Raw genomic sequence first — 20,056 nt, forward strand, 5'->3', positions numbered from 1 at the left:
CGAATATTCGCGAGCAACACTAGTCGGGATAGGAGGTCGGCATAGGAGGACGGGATAGGAGGAGGGGATAGGAGGTCAGGATATGAGGTGGAGATAGGATGACTGGATAGAAGGATGGGATAGGAGGTTGGGATAGGAGGACGGGATAGGAGGTCGGCATAGGAGGAGGGGATAGGAGGGTGGGATAGGAGGTCAAGTTAGGAGGTCAGGATATGAGGTGGAGATAGGAGGAAGGGATAGGAGGTCGGGATAGGAGGTCGGGATAGGAGCACGGGATAGGAGGATGGGATAGGAGGCCGGATAGGAGGATGGGATAGGAGGTTGGGATAGGAGGGTGGGATAGGAGGTCAAGTTAGGAGGTCAGGATATGAGGTGGAGATAGGAGGTATAGATAGGAGGTGGAGATAGGAGGATGGGATAGGAGGACAGGATAGGAGGACGGTATAGGAGGAAGGGATAGGAGGTTGAGAAAGGAGGACGGGATAGGAGGACGGGATAAGAGGACGAAATGGGAGGACGGGATAGGAGGAAGAGATAGGAGGATGGGATTTGAGGTCGGCATAGGAGGACGGGATAGGAGGACGAGATAGGAGGACCGCGCGGACACTGCAGTCTTCAATAGACTGCAATGTATTCCGCGCAGATTTCCGCCTGAAGAAAGAGCACCGCCTTTCTTCAGGTGGAAATTTCTAAGCGGATTTTCAAAGCGGATATTCCGCTTCACAAATTCCGAAGTGTGAATTTGTGAACGGAAACCCGTTTACTACACTAGACATTTTAGCAAGCGGAATTTTTGACAGAAATTTTACGACTGAACTTCTGTCGGAAATTCCGTAGTCTGAACCTAGCCTAAAGGCTTTTTCTAAAGCTCAATTCAAGAGGTCTCTAAGTTCAAGAGGTCTCTAAGTTACCTCATAGTCCCTCTGCCCCAGAGGAAGTATACTATAAGCGGGCAGCTAAGGCCTTTTCCCAGAGAAAGCCTACCTCCTTCCATACTAGGCCCTTATAGACCCTCTGCCCCAGAAGAAGAATACCATAAGCTGGCATTTAAGGTCTCTTCCAAAGAAAGAGCCTAACTCCTTCCCTACTTCACCTGTTCATTCCTCCTCTGATGAGGCTGATATTTCGGACCCAGGTGACGAATCACAATATGAGGAAGGAAATTATATATTGGGTAACGAATTGCTACGATTCGGCAGGCTGGATGTGGATCCTCTGTGTCAGCGAGGGATTGGCGTGGACCGTGTCGGTGGACCGGTTCTAGGGTTGCTACTGGTTTTCACCAGAGCCCGCCGCAAAGCGGGATGGTCTTGCTGCGGCGGTAGCAACCAGGTCGTATCCACCGGCAACGGCTCAACCTCGCTGACTGCTGAGAAGGCGTGGGACAGAAGGACTAGGCCGAGGCAAGGTCAGACGTAGCAGAAGGTCGGGGCAGGCGGCAAGGTTCGTAGTCAATGAGGATAGCAGAAGATCTGTAACACAGGCTTTGGACAACACTAAACGCTTTCACTGGCACAAGGCAACAAGATCTGGCAAGGAAGTGCAGGGGAAGTGAGGTAATATAGACAGGGAGCAGGTGGAAGCTAATTAGGCTGATTGGGCCAGGCACCAATCATTGGTGCACTGGCCCTTTAAATCTTAGAGAGCTGGCACGCGCGCGCCCTAGAGAGCAGAGTCGCGCACGCCAGAACATGACAGCCGGGGACCGGGATGGGTAAGTGACTTGGGATGCGATTCGCGAGCGGGCGAGCAGGGACCCGGAGCGTTTGGCGTAACAGTACCCCCCCCCCCCCCTTAGGTCTCTCCCTCTTTTTGTCTCCTTGTCCCTTCAAAAGAGACGAGAACATAGGGGACGCCTCTTGACTCTCCTTCTGAAAAAATAAGTCCTGGGTAGCTATACCAGCGGCAGGTAGTTCAGAAGAAGTGGAAATGGGGAAGGGGGGCAGAGGGTGAAGCTTGTCATGGGGCAGAGTGTCACCAGGACGGGGGCTATGAGGAGGCACGGCACAGTCCAGATAGGCCTTGGGGAGACCAGGCACAGGAGGAGACACTGAGGACTGGGAGCAGATGTGAGGCATTTCTTACGGCAAGCAGAACCCCAATTCTTGATCTCCCCTGTGGTCCAGTCAAGGGTGGGAGAATGATGCTGGAGCCATGGCAGACCGAGGAGGACTTCAGAGGTGCAGTTGGGAAGGACGAAAAATTCATTCTTTTCGTGATGGGGTCCAATGCACATAAAGAGGGGTTCTGTGCGGTAACGCAGATGGCGGAGAAGTCACGGACCAGCTCATCAATAGTGTTGCTCGCGAATATTCGCAATTCGAATTTTATTCGCGAATATCGCATATTTAGCGAATATTTTAGCGAATATTTAGCGAATATTCGTCCATATATTCGCGAATATTCGCGAATTCGAATATGGCCAATGCCGCTCAACACTACTCATCAACAGCAGGCACACCAGAGGAGAATGGGAGAGGAAGAGGAGGACAGAGATGGAGTCCGTAGACAACAAAAAAGGGAGATGACCTCGTGGACTCGGAATCCTTAAGATTATATGAGAATTCAGCCCAGGGGAGAAGGTCGACCCAATCATCTTGGCGAGCTGAAACAAAATGCCTAAGATAAGTCTCAAGGATTTGATTGACCCTTTCCACCTGACCGTTGGACTGAGGGTGGTAGGCCGAGGACAAGTCCAGATTGATGTCCAGACGGTTACAAAGGGCTCGCCAGAACTTAGAGACAAACTGCACACCTCGATCCGAAACGATATGTTGTGGAAGACCTTGCAAACGAAAGACATGCGGCAAGAAGTACTCAGCAAGCTGTGGAGCAGAAGGAAGACCTGATAGAGGAATGAAGTGAGCCATCTTGGAAAACCGATCTACCACGACCCAGATGACAGTGTTATTATGAGAAGGTGGCAGATCGGTGATGGAATCCATGGCGATATGGGACCAGGGAGTCTCTGGAATGGGTAAAGGCTGTAAGAGGCCTGCAGGTCTTTGCCGAGGAGTTTTGTCACGGGCACAAGTTACACAGGACCGAACAAAATCAGAAACATCACGTTCAAGATGGGGCCACCAGTAGTGCCGGGAAATAAGAAGTAGGGTCTTGAATATTCCAGGATGTCCTGCTGTCAAGGAAGAATGACCCCATATCAAGACCTTGCGTCTCAATCTGGTGGGCACAAAGGATTTTCCTTGAGGGATTTACTGAATCTCGGCAGGAGTGGCAGGAATCAAACGGTCAGGAGGAATAATGTGCCTAGGAGTGGAGTCCAAACCAATGACGTTGTTACGCCTAGCGCTCCGGGTCCCCGCTCCTCCTCGGAGCGCTCACGGCGTCTCTCTCCCTGCAGCGCCCCGGTCAGTCCCGCTGACCGGGAGCGCTGCACTGTCATGGCCGTCGGGGATGCGATTCGCACAGCGGGACGCGCCCGCTCGCGAATCGCATCCCAGGTCACTTACCCGTCCCGGTCCCCTGCTGTCATGTGCTGGCGCGCGCGGCTCCGCTCTCTAGGGCGCGCCCGCGCCAGCTCTCTGAGACTTAAAGGGCCAGTGCACCAATGATTGGTGCCTGGCCCAATTAGCTTAATTGGCTTCCACCTGCTCCCAGACTATATCTGCTCACCTCCCCTGCACTCCCTTGCCGGATCTTGTTGCCTTGTGCCAGTGAAAGCGTTTAGTGTTGTCCAAGCCTGTGTTACCTGAACCCTTGCTATCCATCTTGACTACGAACCTTGCCGCCTGCCCCCGACCTTCTGCTACGTCTGACCTTGCCTCTGCCTAGTCCTTCTGTCCCACGCCTTCTCAGCAGTCAGCGAGGTTGAGCCGTTGCTAGTGGATACCACCTGGTTGCTACTGCCGCAGCAAGACCATCCCGCTTTGCGGCGGGCTCTGGTGAACACCAGTAGCCTCTTAGAACCGGTCCACCAGCACTGTCCACGCCTATCCCTCGCTGACACAGAGGATCCACTACCAGTAAGCCGAATCGTGACAGTAGATCCGGCCATGGATCCCGCTGAGGTGCCGCTGCCAAGTCTCGCTGACCTTCCCACGGTGGTCGCTCAGCAATCGCAGCAGATTGCCCAACAAGGACAGCAGCTGTCGCAGTTGACCGCCATGTTACAGCAACTTCTGCCTCTGCTACAGCAGCAACCATCTCCTCCGCCAGCTCCTGCACCTCCTCCGCAGCGAGTGGCCGCTCCTAGCCTCCGCTTGTCCCTGCCGGACAAATTTGATGGGGACTCTAGACTCTGCCGTGGATTTCTGTCTCAGTGTTCCCTGCATATGGAGATGTTGTCGGACTTGTTTCCTACAGAACGGTCTAAGGTGGCGTTCGTAGTGAGCCTTCTTTCAGGAAAGGCCTTGTCTTGGGCCACACCGCTCTGGGACCGCAATGATCCTGCCACAGCCACAGTCCAGTCCTTCTTCGCTGAAGTCCGGAGTGTCTTCGAGGAACCAGCCCGAGCTTCTTCTGCCAAGACTGCCCTGCTGAACCTGGTCCAGGGTAATTCTTCAGTGGGCGAGTACGCCATCCAATTTCGTACTCTTGCTTCTGAATTATCATGGAATAATGAGGCTCTCTGCGCGACCTTTAAAAAAGGCCTATCCAGTCGCATCAAGGATGTGCTGGCCGCACGAGAGATTCCTGCCAACCTGCAAGAACTTATCCATTTGGCCACCCGCATTGACATGCGCTTTTCTGAGAGACATCAAGAGCTCCACCAGGAAAAAGACTTAGATCTCTGGGCACCTCTCCCACAGTCTCCATTGCAACCTACGCCTGGGCCTCCCGCCGAGGAGGCCATGCAAGTGGATCGGTCTCGCCTGACCCAGGAAAAGAGGAATCGCCGTAGGGAAGAAAATCTTTGTCTGTACTGTGCCAGTACCGAGCATTTCCTGGTGGATTGCCCTATTCGTCCTCCACGTCTGGGAAACGCACGCACGCACCCAGCTCACGTGGGTGTGGCGTCTCTTGGTTCTAAGTCTGCTTCTCCACGTCTCACGGTGCCCGCGCGGATTTCTCCTTCAGCCAACTCCTCCCTCTCAGCCGTGGCCTGCTTGGACTCTGGTGCCTCTGGGAATTTTATTCTGGATTCTCTGGTGAATAAATTCCGCATCCCGGTGACCCGTCTCGTCAAGCCGCTCTACATTTCCGCGGTCAACGGAGTCAGATTGGATTGCACCGTGCGTTACCGCACAGAACCCCTCCTGATGTGTATTGGACCCCATCGCGAAGTGATTGAGCTCTTCGTCCTCCCCAACTGTACCTCTGAGGTCCTCCTCGGTCTGCCATGGCTCCGGCTTCATTCTCCCACCCTTGATTGGATCACCGGGGAGATCAAGAACTGGGACTCCGCCTGCCATAGGAAGTGCCTCTCCCCCCCTCCCAGTCCCGTCAGGCAAGCCTCAGTGCCTCCTCATGGCCCCCGTCCTGGTGACACACTGCCCCGTGCCAGGCTTCGCCCTCTGCCCTCCCTCCCCATTCCCACTCCTGCTGTACTGCCTGCCGTTGAGGAAACCCTCCATTCTTTCCCGGTGTCCTCATCCCAGGGGAGGCAGTTACCGGACAAAGAAAAGGGGAGACCTAAGGGAGGGGGTACTGTTACGCCTAGCGCTCCGGGTCCCCGCTCCTCCCCGGAGCGCTCACGGCGTCTCTCTCCCTGCAGCGCCCCGGTCAGTCCCGCTGACCGGGAGCGCTGCACTGTCATGGCCGTCGGGGATGCGATTCGCACAGCGGGACGCGCCCGCTCGCGAATCGCATCCCAGGTCACTTACCCGTCCCGGTCCCCTGCTGTCATGTGCTGGCGCGCGCGGCTCTGCTCTCTAGGGCGCGCGCGCGCCAGCTCTCTGAGACTTAAAGGGCCAGTGCACCAATGATTGGTGCCTGGCCCAATTAGCTTAATTGGCTTCCACCTGCTCCCAGACTATATCTGCTCACCTCCCCTGCACTCCCTTGCCGGATCTTGTTGCCTTGTGCCAGTGAAAGCGTTTAGTGTTGTCCAAGCCTGTGTTACCTGAACCCTTGCTATCCATCTTGACTACGAACCTTGCCGCCTGCCCCCGACCTTCTGCTACGTCTGACCTTGCCTCTGCCTAGTCCTTCTGTCCCACGCCTTCTCAGCAGTCAGCGAGGTTGAGCCGTTGCTAGTGGATACGACCTGGTTGCTACTGCCGCAGCAAGACCATCCCGCTTTGCGGCGGGCTCTGGTGAACACCAGTAGCTTCTTAGAACCGGTCCACCAGCACGGTCCACGCCTATCCCTCGCTGACACAGAGGATCCACTACCAGTAAGCCGAATCGTGACAGACGTCAGAGGACCTGGAGAGTGCATCAGCCCTGATGTTCTTGTCTGCAGGACGGAAGTGAATGAAGAAGTTGAAACGGGAAAAGAACAGTGAACAGTTCAAACGCTGAGAAGATTGAAGGAATAGAAGATTCTTATGATCAGAGTAGATGCTGACCGAATGAGAAGAACCTTCCAGTAAATGTCGCCATTCCTCCAAAGTTAGCTTAATAGCGAGGAGTTCACGATCTCCAATGGAGTAATTCCTCTCAGCAGGAGAGAAAGTCTTGGAGAAAAACCCACAAGTTACACTCTTGCCCTTGGTGTTTTTCTGTGTGAGGACGGCTCCCGCTCCAATAGATGAGGCATCAACCTCCAACGCAAAGAGCCTCTCTGGATCAGGTCTTGTAAGCACGGGAGCAGAGGAAAACGCAGACTTTAATGAGACAAACGCAGACTTTAGTGAGAGCTACGATAGGAGCAACCAAGGATGAAAAATGTGGGATAAACTGATGATAATAGTTAGCGAATCCCAGAAAGCCTTGAATTGCACGTAGGCCCGAGGGACGAGGCCAATCCAAAACTGCAGATAACTTATCTGGATCCATCTGCAGGCCCTGATGAGAGACAATGTAGCCAAGAAACGGAAGACTAGACTTTTCAAACAGGCATTTCTCCAATTTGGCGCAGAGATGATTCTTCCGTAGTCTCTGAAGAACCAGACGAACATGAGCACGATGCTCCACTAAGTTGGAAGAGAAGATCAGGATGTCATCAAGGTATACGAAAACACAGGTGTAAAGAAGATCACGGAATATATCATTAATGAATGCCTGGAAAACGGCTGGAGCGTTGCAGAGACCAAATGGCATAACGAGATACTCAAAATGTCCGTCACGAGTATTGAAGGCCATTTTCCATTCATCTCCCTTGCGGATACGAATGAGATTATACGCACCGCGTAAGTCCAGCTTGGAGAAGACCTTGGCATCACGTAAACGGTCCAAAAGTTCTGAGATAAGAGGTAAAGGGTAACGGTTCTTGACCGTGATTTTGTTAAGTCCCCTGTAGTCAATGCATGGACGGAGTGAGCCATCTTTCTTCCCTACAAAGAAGAAACCTGCTCCTGCAGGAGAAGAGGACTTACGGATAAATCCCTTTTGGAGATTCTCCTGGATATACTCAGCCATGGCTTTGGTCTCAGGAACTGAAAGAGGATATATCCTCCCACGAGGAGGAGTGGTACCAGGCAGAAGATCAATAGGGCAGTCATAAGGACGATGTGGAGGCAGAGACTCAGCCTGTTTCTTGCAGAAGACATCCGAGAAATCTTGGTAAGGTGGCGGCAGGCCAGGTAAAGGTGCAGGACGAGAAACAACTTTACGCAGAGCAGATTGGAGGCAAAAATGTTGACAGGATTGTCCCCAGCGAAATATTTCTCCAGTTCTCCAATCCAGTTGCAGGGAATGGCGTTGCAGCCAAGGAAGACCAAGAAGAATCTCAGAAGTACAGTGTGGTAGAACATAGAATTCAATCTTCTCTTTATGCGATACTCCCACTTGTATGACGAGAGATTCAGAACGGAAGTGAACCTTACAGTCCAGATTTTGTCCATTTACAGAGGAGATGAACAAGGGCTTTGCAAGCCGAGTAAGAGGAAGATGATACTTGTGGACTAAAGCCGCATCAATAAAGTCACCTGCAGATCCGGAGTCCAAAAATGCTGTAGCGCTGAAGGAAGACTTGGCTGAAGCGAAGACTTGTACAGGAATAGTTAAGCGTGGAGAGGTAGTATTCACACTCAGGGATGCCTCTCCCACTTACCCTAGGTGCGGACGAACAGTACAGTCCTTGAGAAAGTGCTCTGGGCTAGCACAGTACAAACACAAATTCTGGTTGCGTCGTTGTGACCTCTCCTGCTGCGTAAGACGAGGACAATCTCCTTGTATAACCTCTTTGGCAAGAGGCGCAGGAGACAGAAGAGGAGAACGTTGGGACACAGTTGTCAGGCGGGCAGATTCCCTCTCAAAGCGCAATTCCTCCTGTCTTTTGGCAAAACGCACATCAATGCGTGTGGCCAAGGGGATAAGTTCAGACAACGAAGATGGAGGATCTCGTGCTGCAAGGGCATCTTTAATCCTGCTCGACAGTCCTTTTTTAAATGTGGCACACAAGGCCTCTTCATTCCAGGCAAGTTCAGAGGCTAGAATGCGGAACTGAACCGCATAGTCACCAATGGTAGAATCTCCTTGACATAGATTCAGCAATGCCGTCTCAGCTGAAGAGGCACATGAGGGTTCCTCAAAGACACTGCGAAATTCGGCCAAGAATGCAGACAAATTGGAGGATACTGGATCACCACGGTCCCAAAGAGGTGTAGCCCAAGCCAGGGTTTTTCCAGAAAGTAGACTAATGACAAAGGCCACCTTACTACGTTCAGTTGGAAACAGTTCAAACATGAGCTCCAAACGCATGGAGCACTGTGTAACAAAGCCTCTGCATGACTTGGAATCCCCATCATACTTGGAAGGCAAAGGCAGGTGCAGCTGGGAGCCAGGAGAGACTGCAGGAGCTGGAGGAGGGAGTGGGCCAGATTTTGGTACCTGCTGCTGTTGCAAGACCAAAAGCTGTTGCATCATGGCTGCAAGTTGACAAAATTGCTGCGCCTGTCGGGACAACGGCTGTGAGTGACGTATCACAACGGAGGAAAGATCCGCAACTTCAGGCAGGGGTTCCTCAGCGGGATCCATGGCCGGATCTTACTGTAACACTGACGTTTCTGAAGACAGGAACTCCGGTGTATGTGGATCCGCTGGACCTGTGTGGCAGATGACTCGGACCATGCCAGGGAACGGAGTCTAAGGTGCCGCTGGTCTTCACCAGAGCCCGCCATAAAGCAGGATGGTCTTGCTGCTGCAGGCGACATCCAGGTCGTAACCCCCGGCAACAACTCAACCACACAGGTGGCTGAGGAGATGCGAAGCACAGAAGGGATGAGACAACTCGTAGTCAGGATAGCTGTAGGTCAGGCCAGGCAGCACAGTAGCGTAGTCGGGACGTAGCAGAAGTTCAGTAGGCAGGCGGCAGAGAAGCAAGGTCAAGGTCACAAGAGCAGGAGAACTGGTACACGGCAAGGCAATACAAAGGAACGCTTTCTCTAGGGCACAAGGCAACAAAGATCTGGCAGAGAACTGAGGAGGGTGGAGGAATTTATCAACAAGACACAGGTGGTTACACTAATGAGCGTACTGGCCCTTTAAATCTTAAAGCCCCGGCGCGCGCACGCCCTAAGGGACGGGGACACATGTGCCAGAGCAGAGAGGTGGAAGCAGAGGCAGGGGAAACACCCGGAGAGTAACGGACTGGGGCTCGCATGCGGGTGCATCCCGCAGTGCGAGTCCCAGCCCCGTCGGCAGCAGAAGGTAAGGGGACCATGCGCTCAAGGCCAGCGTGTGAGGCCGGAGCGCATAGCGTAACACTTTAGATGCCAAAGAAGAACTTCTATGAAGGCTTCATCATATTTAGGCTTGGAACGGCAAAGCCAACTTCAGTTCAGTTCTGGATATGATCATGCAATTGAATACCAGTCATCTTGGTTGGGGTGCTCACTGCAGTTCACTTTCCACAGGAGGAAAAGGATCCAAAGAAGAATCCTTTCTTCATATCAACTGTTTAGAACTTTTGGCGGGTTCTTTTGCCCTCAAGAGTTTCACCAAAGACAAGTCACATTTTTGTATTCTACTGCGATGGACAACATTCCTGTGGTACAATACATCAATTAACTAATAGGCACCAAATCGAAAATGTTAGCCAATATCGCAAAATATTGTTGGCACTTTTGTCTGAATCAAAACATTATTTTGAAAGCAGAATACCTCCCAGATTTGTCCAATTCCATAGTGGACTGGAACTCTTCTTTCCTAATCAACAACAGCGATTGGAGACTAGATCCTCTTGTTTTCAATCAACTTAATTCTCTCTGGGGTCCCCTTCATCTAGACTTCTTCACATCCTGTCTGAATCGCCAATTTCCACTATTTTTCAGTTGGTGTCCTGACCCAGAATCTCTCGGCACAGATTTATTACTTCAACTTTGGCCATCATAGACCCTTTATGCGTTTCCACCATTTGCATTAATTCCGAGAAGTCTCCTATTACCAAATTACAGAAATTGACGATTGTCCTGATAATTCTTTGGCCGACCCGATCTTGGCTCCCTCAGATTCTGGGAATGTCTATAGATTTTCCTTTCATCATACCAATTCATCAATCCATCCTATTAGATATGTCAGGGAATCCACGTCCTCTGATTTTGTCAGACAATGTCTCTAGTAGTAGGTCATCAGAACCAGATTTCGATCTTTCACAATCAGCTAGAGATATCCTCTCGGACGCGTGGGCTCCAGGTACAAGATCAGCTTTCGAGATAAGCCTGGAAAATTTGGTCTAATTGGTGCATACAACGGGATTTGGATCCCATACATGCATCTATAACTCAAGTCATCAATTTCCTTTCAGATTCTTTTGATGTGGGTAAGGCTGTTGTACTATTAATGTATATCGTTCAGCCATCTCTTTACCATGCACCAGTGCAGGATTTACTGTTAGGAAAACACCCTTTAATGTTCAAGTTATTGAAAGGTAATAAATATTAGACATGTGCAATTTGTTTCTGCACGAATGTCTAATTTACAGAATTTTACCGTTTTCGGGCATTCGGACCGATCCGAATGCACGAAAACATATTTTGAACATTCCCGAATAGCCACAATAATACGAATAGCAAAATAACGAATGCATTCATTATCTGTAAACGAAAGTAAAGAATTAATTCAAATTTTTTTATTGCTCCTTGCGCTAACACTGTTGCCCTACACACTGTTTCTGACTGTTACTGTTACCAGGGTGCCTCCAGCTGTTGGAAAACTACAACAGCCACCCAGCATGCCCTGACAGCCAAAGGCTGTCTGGGCATGCTGGGAGTTGCAGTTTTGCAACAGCTGAAGGCACACTTTGGCAAACATGCGCAAAACTTTTTAATTAATTTTCAACTTCCGCTTGCTTTTTTCAGAAAGGGGTTAGTAGGTCAATGACATGCATAGTAATTGCCGTGGGAACATTTTTAATTCATAAAACCGCAGACTTAATTGGATAATTGCCGTTTAGAATGTTTGGGGTCCCAACGTTCAACACGGCAATTATCCAATTAAGACTGCGGTTTTATGAATGAAAAATTTTCCCATGGCAATTACTATGCATGTCATTGACCTACTAACCCATTTCTGAAAAAAGCAAGCGGAATTTGAAAATGAATTAAAAAGCTTTGCGCATGTTTGCCAAAGTGTGCCTCCAGCTGTTGCAAAACTGCAACTCCCAGCATGCCCAGACAGCCTTTGGCTGTCAGGGCATACTGGGTGGGTGTTGTAGTTTTGCAACAGCTGGAGGCACCCTGGTAACAGTAACAGTGTTAGCGCAAGTGACATGACATGTTATACATAAATCAAACGACAATCAAACACATCGATCAAACACATCAATCATTCATACAGCATTCATTCATTCAGTTACTCATTCATTCAACATTACATTATGTATTAATAATAAATCACATAAAATTATATTATCTTACCTGTCTTCCAATGTTCCGATCTCTGCGGCTGCCCTCTTTTCCTGCACACACACGCTCCCGATAATGGTCCCCTGCTTAAAAAAGATTTACCCGAATGTACCCGAATACCAAATGTATCCGAAAGAAAATAAAAACCTAAATACCGAATGTATCCGAAAAATCAAAACCGAAAATATTACCGAACCGAAAATGTTATCCAAAACGAAAAAACAAAACGAAACGAAAATTTTTCTTGTGCACAAGTCTATTAAATATAGAAGACCCCCTGATCCTAGATATCATTTTACTTGGAATGTCATGATAGTCTTAAATTTGATCAATTCATGGGGAGATAATGATTCCATATGATTAAAATTATCTTATAAACTCAATCTTATCATGTCTCATTCCTTTTAAGAGTATCAAATGTTAGAGCTTTAGATATTTCTCACAGACCATTTCCCCTCAAACAGTTATATGTTCCCATTATTACACAAACTAAGATTAACCTTCGCACGGCTTTTTACTCAGCTTTTCCTCATCAAGAAAATGCATACGTTCGTTGCTTAAAGTCTTACAAACTAAAAACGGAAACTCTTAGGAGTCTCTCAACTTCTCAATTACTTATCTCGTTTTACAGACTTCATTTACCGGTATCTTCTCCAACTTTAGCTAGGTGGATCAGACAAGACATGTCCCTAGTAACCTAATTGATACAAGAACAGGGGGGCTCTACCACATAATATTACAATGGGTGCTGCTTACAGTGAAAAACACAACTAATTGCATTAGAATATAGGCTAACACTGAGAAAGGCGCACACCACAATACTTAATCATACAACTGGAATATTTTATTGCGCAAATTCATTACAAAATACATCAAAATACAAAAAACATATATCAAGAGACATCTAAAATCACTAAAAACTGCTCACTAGGAGCAAGACACAACCCTGGAGTGGGGCCATGAACCCCCTCCCCCAGAAAGTGATCCCGTTCAAGTAATGAACTAAAATGCCTATCACCAGAATGGTAACAATACTGCACGTATGACTCTATGCAAAGGACAGTGAGCTATATGCTTGTCTCTAGTAGGTATCCATACTTCGTTTTTGGGACCCATACAACTTGAAGTGCCATGTCCACTAAAGTTAGAAAAGAAGGAAGCTCTTTGACAGATATATTGAAAGCTGCTTATTGGTCATCAGAATCCACATTCAAAACTTCTTATTTCAGACCCACACGTTTCTATATCTTTATTTTAACTTTTGATTTATGATTGTATATATTTTCATTAACCCCTTAAGGATGCAGGGTTTTTCCGTTTTTGCACTTTCGTTTTTTCCTCTTTACCTTTTAAAAATCATAACCCTTACAATTTTGCACCTAAAAATCCCTATGATAGCTTATTTTTTGCACCACCAATTCTACTTTGTAATGACAACAGTCATTTTATCCAAAAATCTACGGCAAAACAAAAAAATAATCATTGTGCGACAAAATTGAAGAAATTAACATAATTTGTAGCTTTTGGCGGCTTCCTTCTCTTTGCAGTAAATTTTTCGGTAAAAATTACACCTCTTTATTCTGTAGCTCCAAACAATTAAAATTATACCCTACTTATATAGATTTGATTTTGTCTCACTTATGAAAAAAAATCATCACTACAAATGAATACATTTCAAATTGTCATCTTCTGACCCCCATAACTTTATTTTTCCATGTACGATGTGGTATGAGGGCTAATTTTTTTTGCGCCGTGATCTGAAGTTTTTACTGGTACCACTTTTGTATTGATAGGACTTTTTGATCGCTATTTATACATTTTTTCATGATATAAAAAGTGACCAAATCCGCTATTTTGGTCTTTGGAATTTTTTGGCGCGTACGCCATTGACCGTGTGGTTTAAATAACAATATATTTTTATAGTTTTTTTTTTAAACTTTTTATTCAACTTTTTTTTTTTTTTACACTTTTAGTCCCTTTAGGGAACTTTTAGGAGATCAATGTGGTTTCACTGGACCTCCAGGGATGGTTTAAATGTCCCTTTAGACGCCGCTCTCAACTTTGACAGCAGCGATCTAAAGGGTTAATAGCCGGCTGCGGCAATTGCCGTATGTTGGCTATTGACGCCAGCCCCCAGCTACAGGACTCAGCTGGGGGCCTGCCGGTATGGCGCGGGCTTGAGTCGGGAGCCCGTGTCATACACCGATTGCCATCGCAGGACGAGCCAACTCGTTCTTAGTCGGCAACTAGTTAATGTATAAGCTTTAACCCCTTAAGGACTCAGCCCATTATTTTAAAGTTTTCGTTTTTTCCTCCTCGCCTTCAAAAAATCATAACTCTTTTATATTTTCATCCACAGACTAGTATGAGGGCTTGTTTTTTGCGTGACCAGTTGTCCGTTGTAATGCCCTCACTCACTTCACCATTAAATGTATGGCGCAACCAAATAAATACTATTTGTGTGGGGAAATTAAAAAGAAAACCACAATTTTGCTAATTTTGGATGATTTCGTTTTCACGCCGTACAATTTATGGTAAAAATGACGTGTTTTTTTTATTCTTTGGGTCAATATGATTAAAATGATACCCAAAAAAATCGCAAACTTTTTAACCAAATTAGTACGTTTAAAATCCCCCTATTTTGAAGACCTATAATTTTTTTATTTTTCCGTATAAGCTGCGGTATGAGGGCTCATTTTTTGCGCATTGATCTGTACTTTTTATTGATACCATATTTGCTTATATAAAACTTTTAATCCAGATTTGGGATTTGGGAATAAAATGTTATAAAAAAAAGCAGCTATTTTGGTCTTTTTTTTTTACGTTCTCGCCGTTCACCATACGGTATCATTAACATTTTATTTTAATAGTTAAGATATTTACGCACGCAGCGATACCAAATATGTATATAAAAATTTTTTTTACACTTTTTGGGGGTGAAATAGGGAAAATGGGACAATTTTCGTTTTTTATTGGGGGAGGTTTTTTTTCACATATTTTTACTTAATTTTTTTACTTTTTTTACTTTTATTTTTACACTTTAATAGTCCCCATATGGGACTATTTATAGCAATCATTCGATTGCTAATACTGTTCAGTGCTGTACAGGATCTTCTGCTCTGGTCTGTGGGAAGGCAGATCAGAGCAGAAGACGCCAGGAAGGCAGCGGAGGCAGGTGAGAGGACCTCCGGCTGCCGTGCTGGATGATCGGATCGCCGCAGCAGCGCTGCGGGCAATCTGATCATCCATTTTAGTGACCGCGATGCTGCAGATGCCGTGATCTGTATTGATCGCACCATCTGAGGGGTTAATGGCGGACATCTGCTGGATCGCGGATATCCGCCATTACCGGCAGGTTCCTGGCTGCGATCAACAGCCGGTACCTGCCGCGCATGATGCGAGCATTGCTCCTATGCTCACGGTTATGCTTAGGATGGAAATGTACGTCCTTGTGCATTAAGTACCAGCTCACCAGGACGTACATTTACATCCTGCGTCGTTAAGGGTTTAAACAAGCATAATGTGAGTCTCCGGTCTTGTTATGAAATTAGAGATTTTCCACCCTTGATGATGGAAAATATTGATTTTATTAAAGACAGGAGACTATCATTATCCCTCCCATGTACCCGACCCTATCTACCGTATTTATCGGCGCATAACACGCACTTTCAAAACTTAAATTTAAGGCAAAAAGCATGCCTGCGTGTTATACGCTGATAAATCTTCTGGTCAATGATTTAAAGTGGAAGTATTAGCAGCACTGCCGTGGCCACTTTAAATCAGTGACCAGCGGCGTCACCTCCCCACTCTGCTTCAACCTCTTAAGGACCCATGACGAACGCATGAGTCATGAATCCGCTCCCGATCTGTAACGTGGGGTCACGGCTATTACAAGACAGCTAGAGGATCCCTAACTGCCTCCTCGCTGTCTGATTGCCGAATGACTGCTCAGTGCCTGAGATCCAGCCATGAGCAGTCAAGCGGCAGAGTCATCGATCAGTGGTTTCTTATGAGAAACCACTGATCAATGTAAAAGATCAGTGTGTGCAGTGTTATAGGTCCCTATGGGAGCTATAACACTGCAAAAAAAAGTGGGAAAAAAAGTGAATAAAGATCATTTAACACCTCCCCTAATAAAAGTTTGAATCACCTCCCTTTTCCCATAAAAAAACAAACAGTGTAAATAAAAATAAAATAACATGTAGTATCGCCGCATGCGGAAATGTCCAAATGATAAAAATATATCGTTAATTAAACCGCACAGTCAATGGCGTACGCGCAAAAAAATTCCAAAATAGTGCATTTTTGGTCACTTTTTATATCATGAAAAAATGAATAAAAAGCGATCGATAAGTTCTATCAATGCAAAAATGGTACCGCTAAAAACTTCAGATCACAGCACAAAAAATGAGCCCTCATACCACCCCATACGCGGAAAAATAAAAAAAGTTATAGGGGTCAGAATTTGACAATTTTAAACATGCATGTAATTTTCCTGCATGTAGTTATGATTTTTTCCAGAAGTAGAACAAAATCAAACCGATATAAGTAGGGTATCATTTTAATCGTATGGACCTACAGAATAAAGAGAAGGTATAATTTTTACCGAAAAATGTACTGTGTAGAAACAGAAGCCCCCAAAATTTACAAAATTGCATTTTTTTTTCAATTTTGTCTCACAATCATTTTTTTTTCTGTTTCGCCGTAGATTTTCTGGTAAAATGACTGATGGCATTACAAAGTAGAATTGGTGGCGCAAAAAATAAGCCATCATATGGATTTTTAGGTGCAAAATTGAAAGAGTTATGAATTTTTAAAAGGTAAGGAGGAAAAAACGAAAATGCAAAAACGGAAAACCCCCGGGTCCTTAAGAGGTTAAAGGAAAACTGTCACTTGTTTTCTCCTGCACTATCCACAGGTACTGGTGGATAGTGCGGGAGACGCTGATTAAAATGAGCCCTACCTTGTCCGGATCTGCGCCACCGTTCTCCCACAATTGTAGTTTTATTATGTGTCGAAATCTTCCTGTAACTGGCATGGGCGGGGCTTTGGTGCTTATCTGGCACTGACATCAGCGCCGCTTATGAATATTCATCCCCCTCCAGTTCTCCCTCTTTGCCGCTCCTAACTGGGGGGATGAATATTCATAAGCGGCGCTGACGTCAGTGCCAGTTAAGCACCGAAGCCCCGCTCATGCCAGTTACAGGAAGATTTCAACAGACAATAAAACTACAATTGCGGGAGATGGGCGGCACAGATCCGGACAAGGTAGGGCTCATTTTAATCAGCGTCTCCCGCATTATCCACCAGTGCCAGTGGATAGTGCAGGAGAAAACAAGTGACAGTTTTACTTTAAATTTTTCTTACCTCCCCCTCCTCATCTTTCCCCTTTTCCCTGCTTTTTATAGTTTTTTTTAATTTTGCTTATCTGGCTGCGCTTCGGCAGGCCAGGTCAGGCGGGGGGGGGGGGGGGGGTCTTGCAGGCTGTTGTCAGTGAAGTAGATGAGTGACGTCCTCTTCTGGCTCCGAGACGTCACTTTTTGTTTCCTGTAGTTGCCGCACTCTGAACTCTGACTCGCTGCGGTTGCAGGAAATTAAGTGACGTCACTGATGCCGTACAGAGAAGCCGGGAGAGGACGTCACTCATCTGCTTCACTGACCACAGCCCGCAGGACTCCCTGCCTGACCTGGCCTGCCGAAGCGCAGCCAGGTAAGGAAAATAAAAAAAACTATGAAAAGCAGGGGAAAAGAGGAAATGATGAGGGAGGGGAAGTATAGCATAGGAGGAACATGATGGGGGGAGGATGAGACTGGGGGAAATGATGAGGGAGGGGAAAATGATGGGGGAATGATGAGACAGGGGGAAATGATGAGGGAGAGGGAAATGATAGGGGGATGATGAGACAGGTTGGGGGGATGATGAGGGAGGCACTAATGGCTTAAAGGGGTACTCCGGTGCTTGGACATCTTATCCCCTATCCAAAGGATAGGGGATAAGATGCCTGATCGCGGGAGTCCCGCCACTGGGGACCCCCATGATCTTGCATGCGGCACCCCGTTTGTAATCAGTCCCCGGAGCGTGTTCGCGACTACAGGGCGGGCGGCGTGCGACGTCACCCCCCCGCCCCCATGTGATGTCACGCTCCGCCCCTCAATGCAAGCCTACGGGAGGGGGCGTGATAGCTGTAGTCGCCGGTAATCAGTCCTGGAGCGAACACGCTCCGGGGACTGATCACAAATGGGGTGCCGCGTGCAAGATCACGGGGGTCCCCAGCTGCGGGACTCCCGCGATCAGGCATCTTATCCCCTATACTTTGGATAGGGGATAAGATGTCTAAGCACCGGAGTACCCCTTTAATGTCTGTATGGCTAGTGGTGGTCTATGAAGGGGAAATGATGAGACCTGGGGGGGTGGCGATGAGAGGGGTAAATGTGGCACAGGGACTGATAAAAGGGAAGGAATGATGTGGCACTGGAGGGGATGGGACTAAACTGAGGTGCAGAAGAAAACAAAGTTGGTGTCACGATTCGGCTAGGCTGGAGGTGGATCCTCTGTGCCAGAGAGGGATTGGCGTGGACCGTGTCGGTGGACCGGTTCTAAGTTGCTACTGGTATTCACCAGAGCCCGCCGCAAAGCGGGATGGTCTTGCAGCGGCGGTAGCAACCAGGTCGTATCCACCGGCAACGGCTCAACCTCTCTGACTGCTGAGATAAGCGCGGTACAAGGGAGTAGACAAGAGCAAGGTCAGACGTAGCAGAAGGTCAGGGCAGGCAGCAAGGATCGTAGTCAGGGGCAACGGCAGGAGGTCTGGAACACAGGCTAGGAACACACAAGGAAACGCTTTCACTGGCACAATGGCAACAAGATACGGCGAGGGAGTGCAGGGGAAGTGAGGTATAAGTAGGGAAGTGCACAGGTTAAGGTACTGATGAAAACCTGATGCGCCAATCAGTGGCGCACCGGCTCTTTAAATCGCAAAGACCAGGCGCGCGCGCGCCCTAAGGAGCGGGGCCACGCGCGCCGGGAGAGCACAGAGGGGGAACGGGTCTGGTAAGGGAATCGAGATGCGCATCGCGAGCGGGCGCTTCCCGCATCGCGAATCGCATCCTGACTGGGAACATTATCGCAGCGCACCCGGTCGGCAGGTCTGACCGGGGCGCTGTGAATAAGAGAACGCTATGAGCGCTCCGGGGAGGAGCAGGGACCCGGAGCGCTCGGCGTAACAGTTGGGGGGATGATGTGGCATTTAGTCCAAGTCATTTATTCCATTTTTTTTTTTTTACTTACTTTTCCCTGTTAAAATGGAGTGCGTGTTAAACGCCAGTGCGTGTTATATGCCGATAAATACGGTATTTATGAATTACAACTCTGGGTTTCCGGTTATTCCTTCTTTTATAATGAATCAAATCCTTAAGTTGACCTGCAATTGGTTCCAGCTCAGTTCATTCTGTTTTCAACATGAGAACTTCTACTTTATATTATTCTCATCTACCACTTCATCATAGAAAGAGGAGAGGCTTTACCTTATATTCACCTGGACTGTACCATTACAGATTAAATACTGGACTTAATGTACTGCTTCAACTTTTTTTCTTGTTAATTGTTTATTAACTCTTTGTTTGCTGCTATCAATTCAGTAAAGAAAGAGTTTATCATAATGCTCGTCTCCTGTCTTAATAAAATCTATATTTTCCGTCACCAAGGGTAGGAAAATCTCCAATTGCAGAATACTGCAATTCTGCAAATTTTGGGATGTTTGGTTATGATAAAAATTATACATTATCTTTTTTCTGTAGGTGAATGTGATTATAACGATACCCAATTCATGTAGTTTTTCTATTATTGTTCAAGAAAAAACAATTGCAAACTTAAAAAATATATATATATATATATTGGTATGCATAAAATTGTCCTTTTCTGACCCCTATAATATTTGAATTTTTTCGTATACAGGAATGTATGAGGGCTTATTTTTTTTACGCAGCTTTTTATGATATGTTTTATGATTTAAATTTTGTGTTTTTGCTGTATGATATGTTTTTTTGCATTTACACCATTTACCATGCTGGATAAACATTATATTTTAATAGTTTGGTCATTTACACACACAGCAATACCGTGTTTATTTTATAAATTTTTTTTGTCA

The sequence above is a fragment of the Hyla sarda genome, chromosome 6 (assembly GCF_029499605.1).
Source record: "Hyla sarda isolate aHylSar1 chromosome 6, aHylSar1.hap1, whole genome shotgun sequence".
In the NCBI taxonomy this organism is placed as follows: domain Eukaryota; kingdom Metazoa; phylum Chordata; class Amphibia; order Anura; family Hylidae; genus Hyla; species Hyla sarda.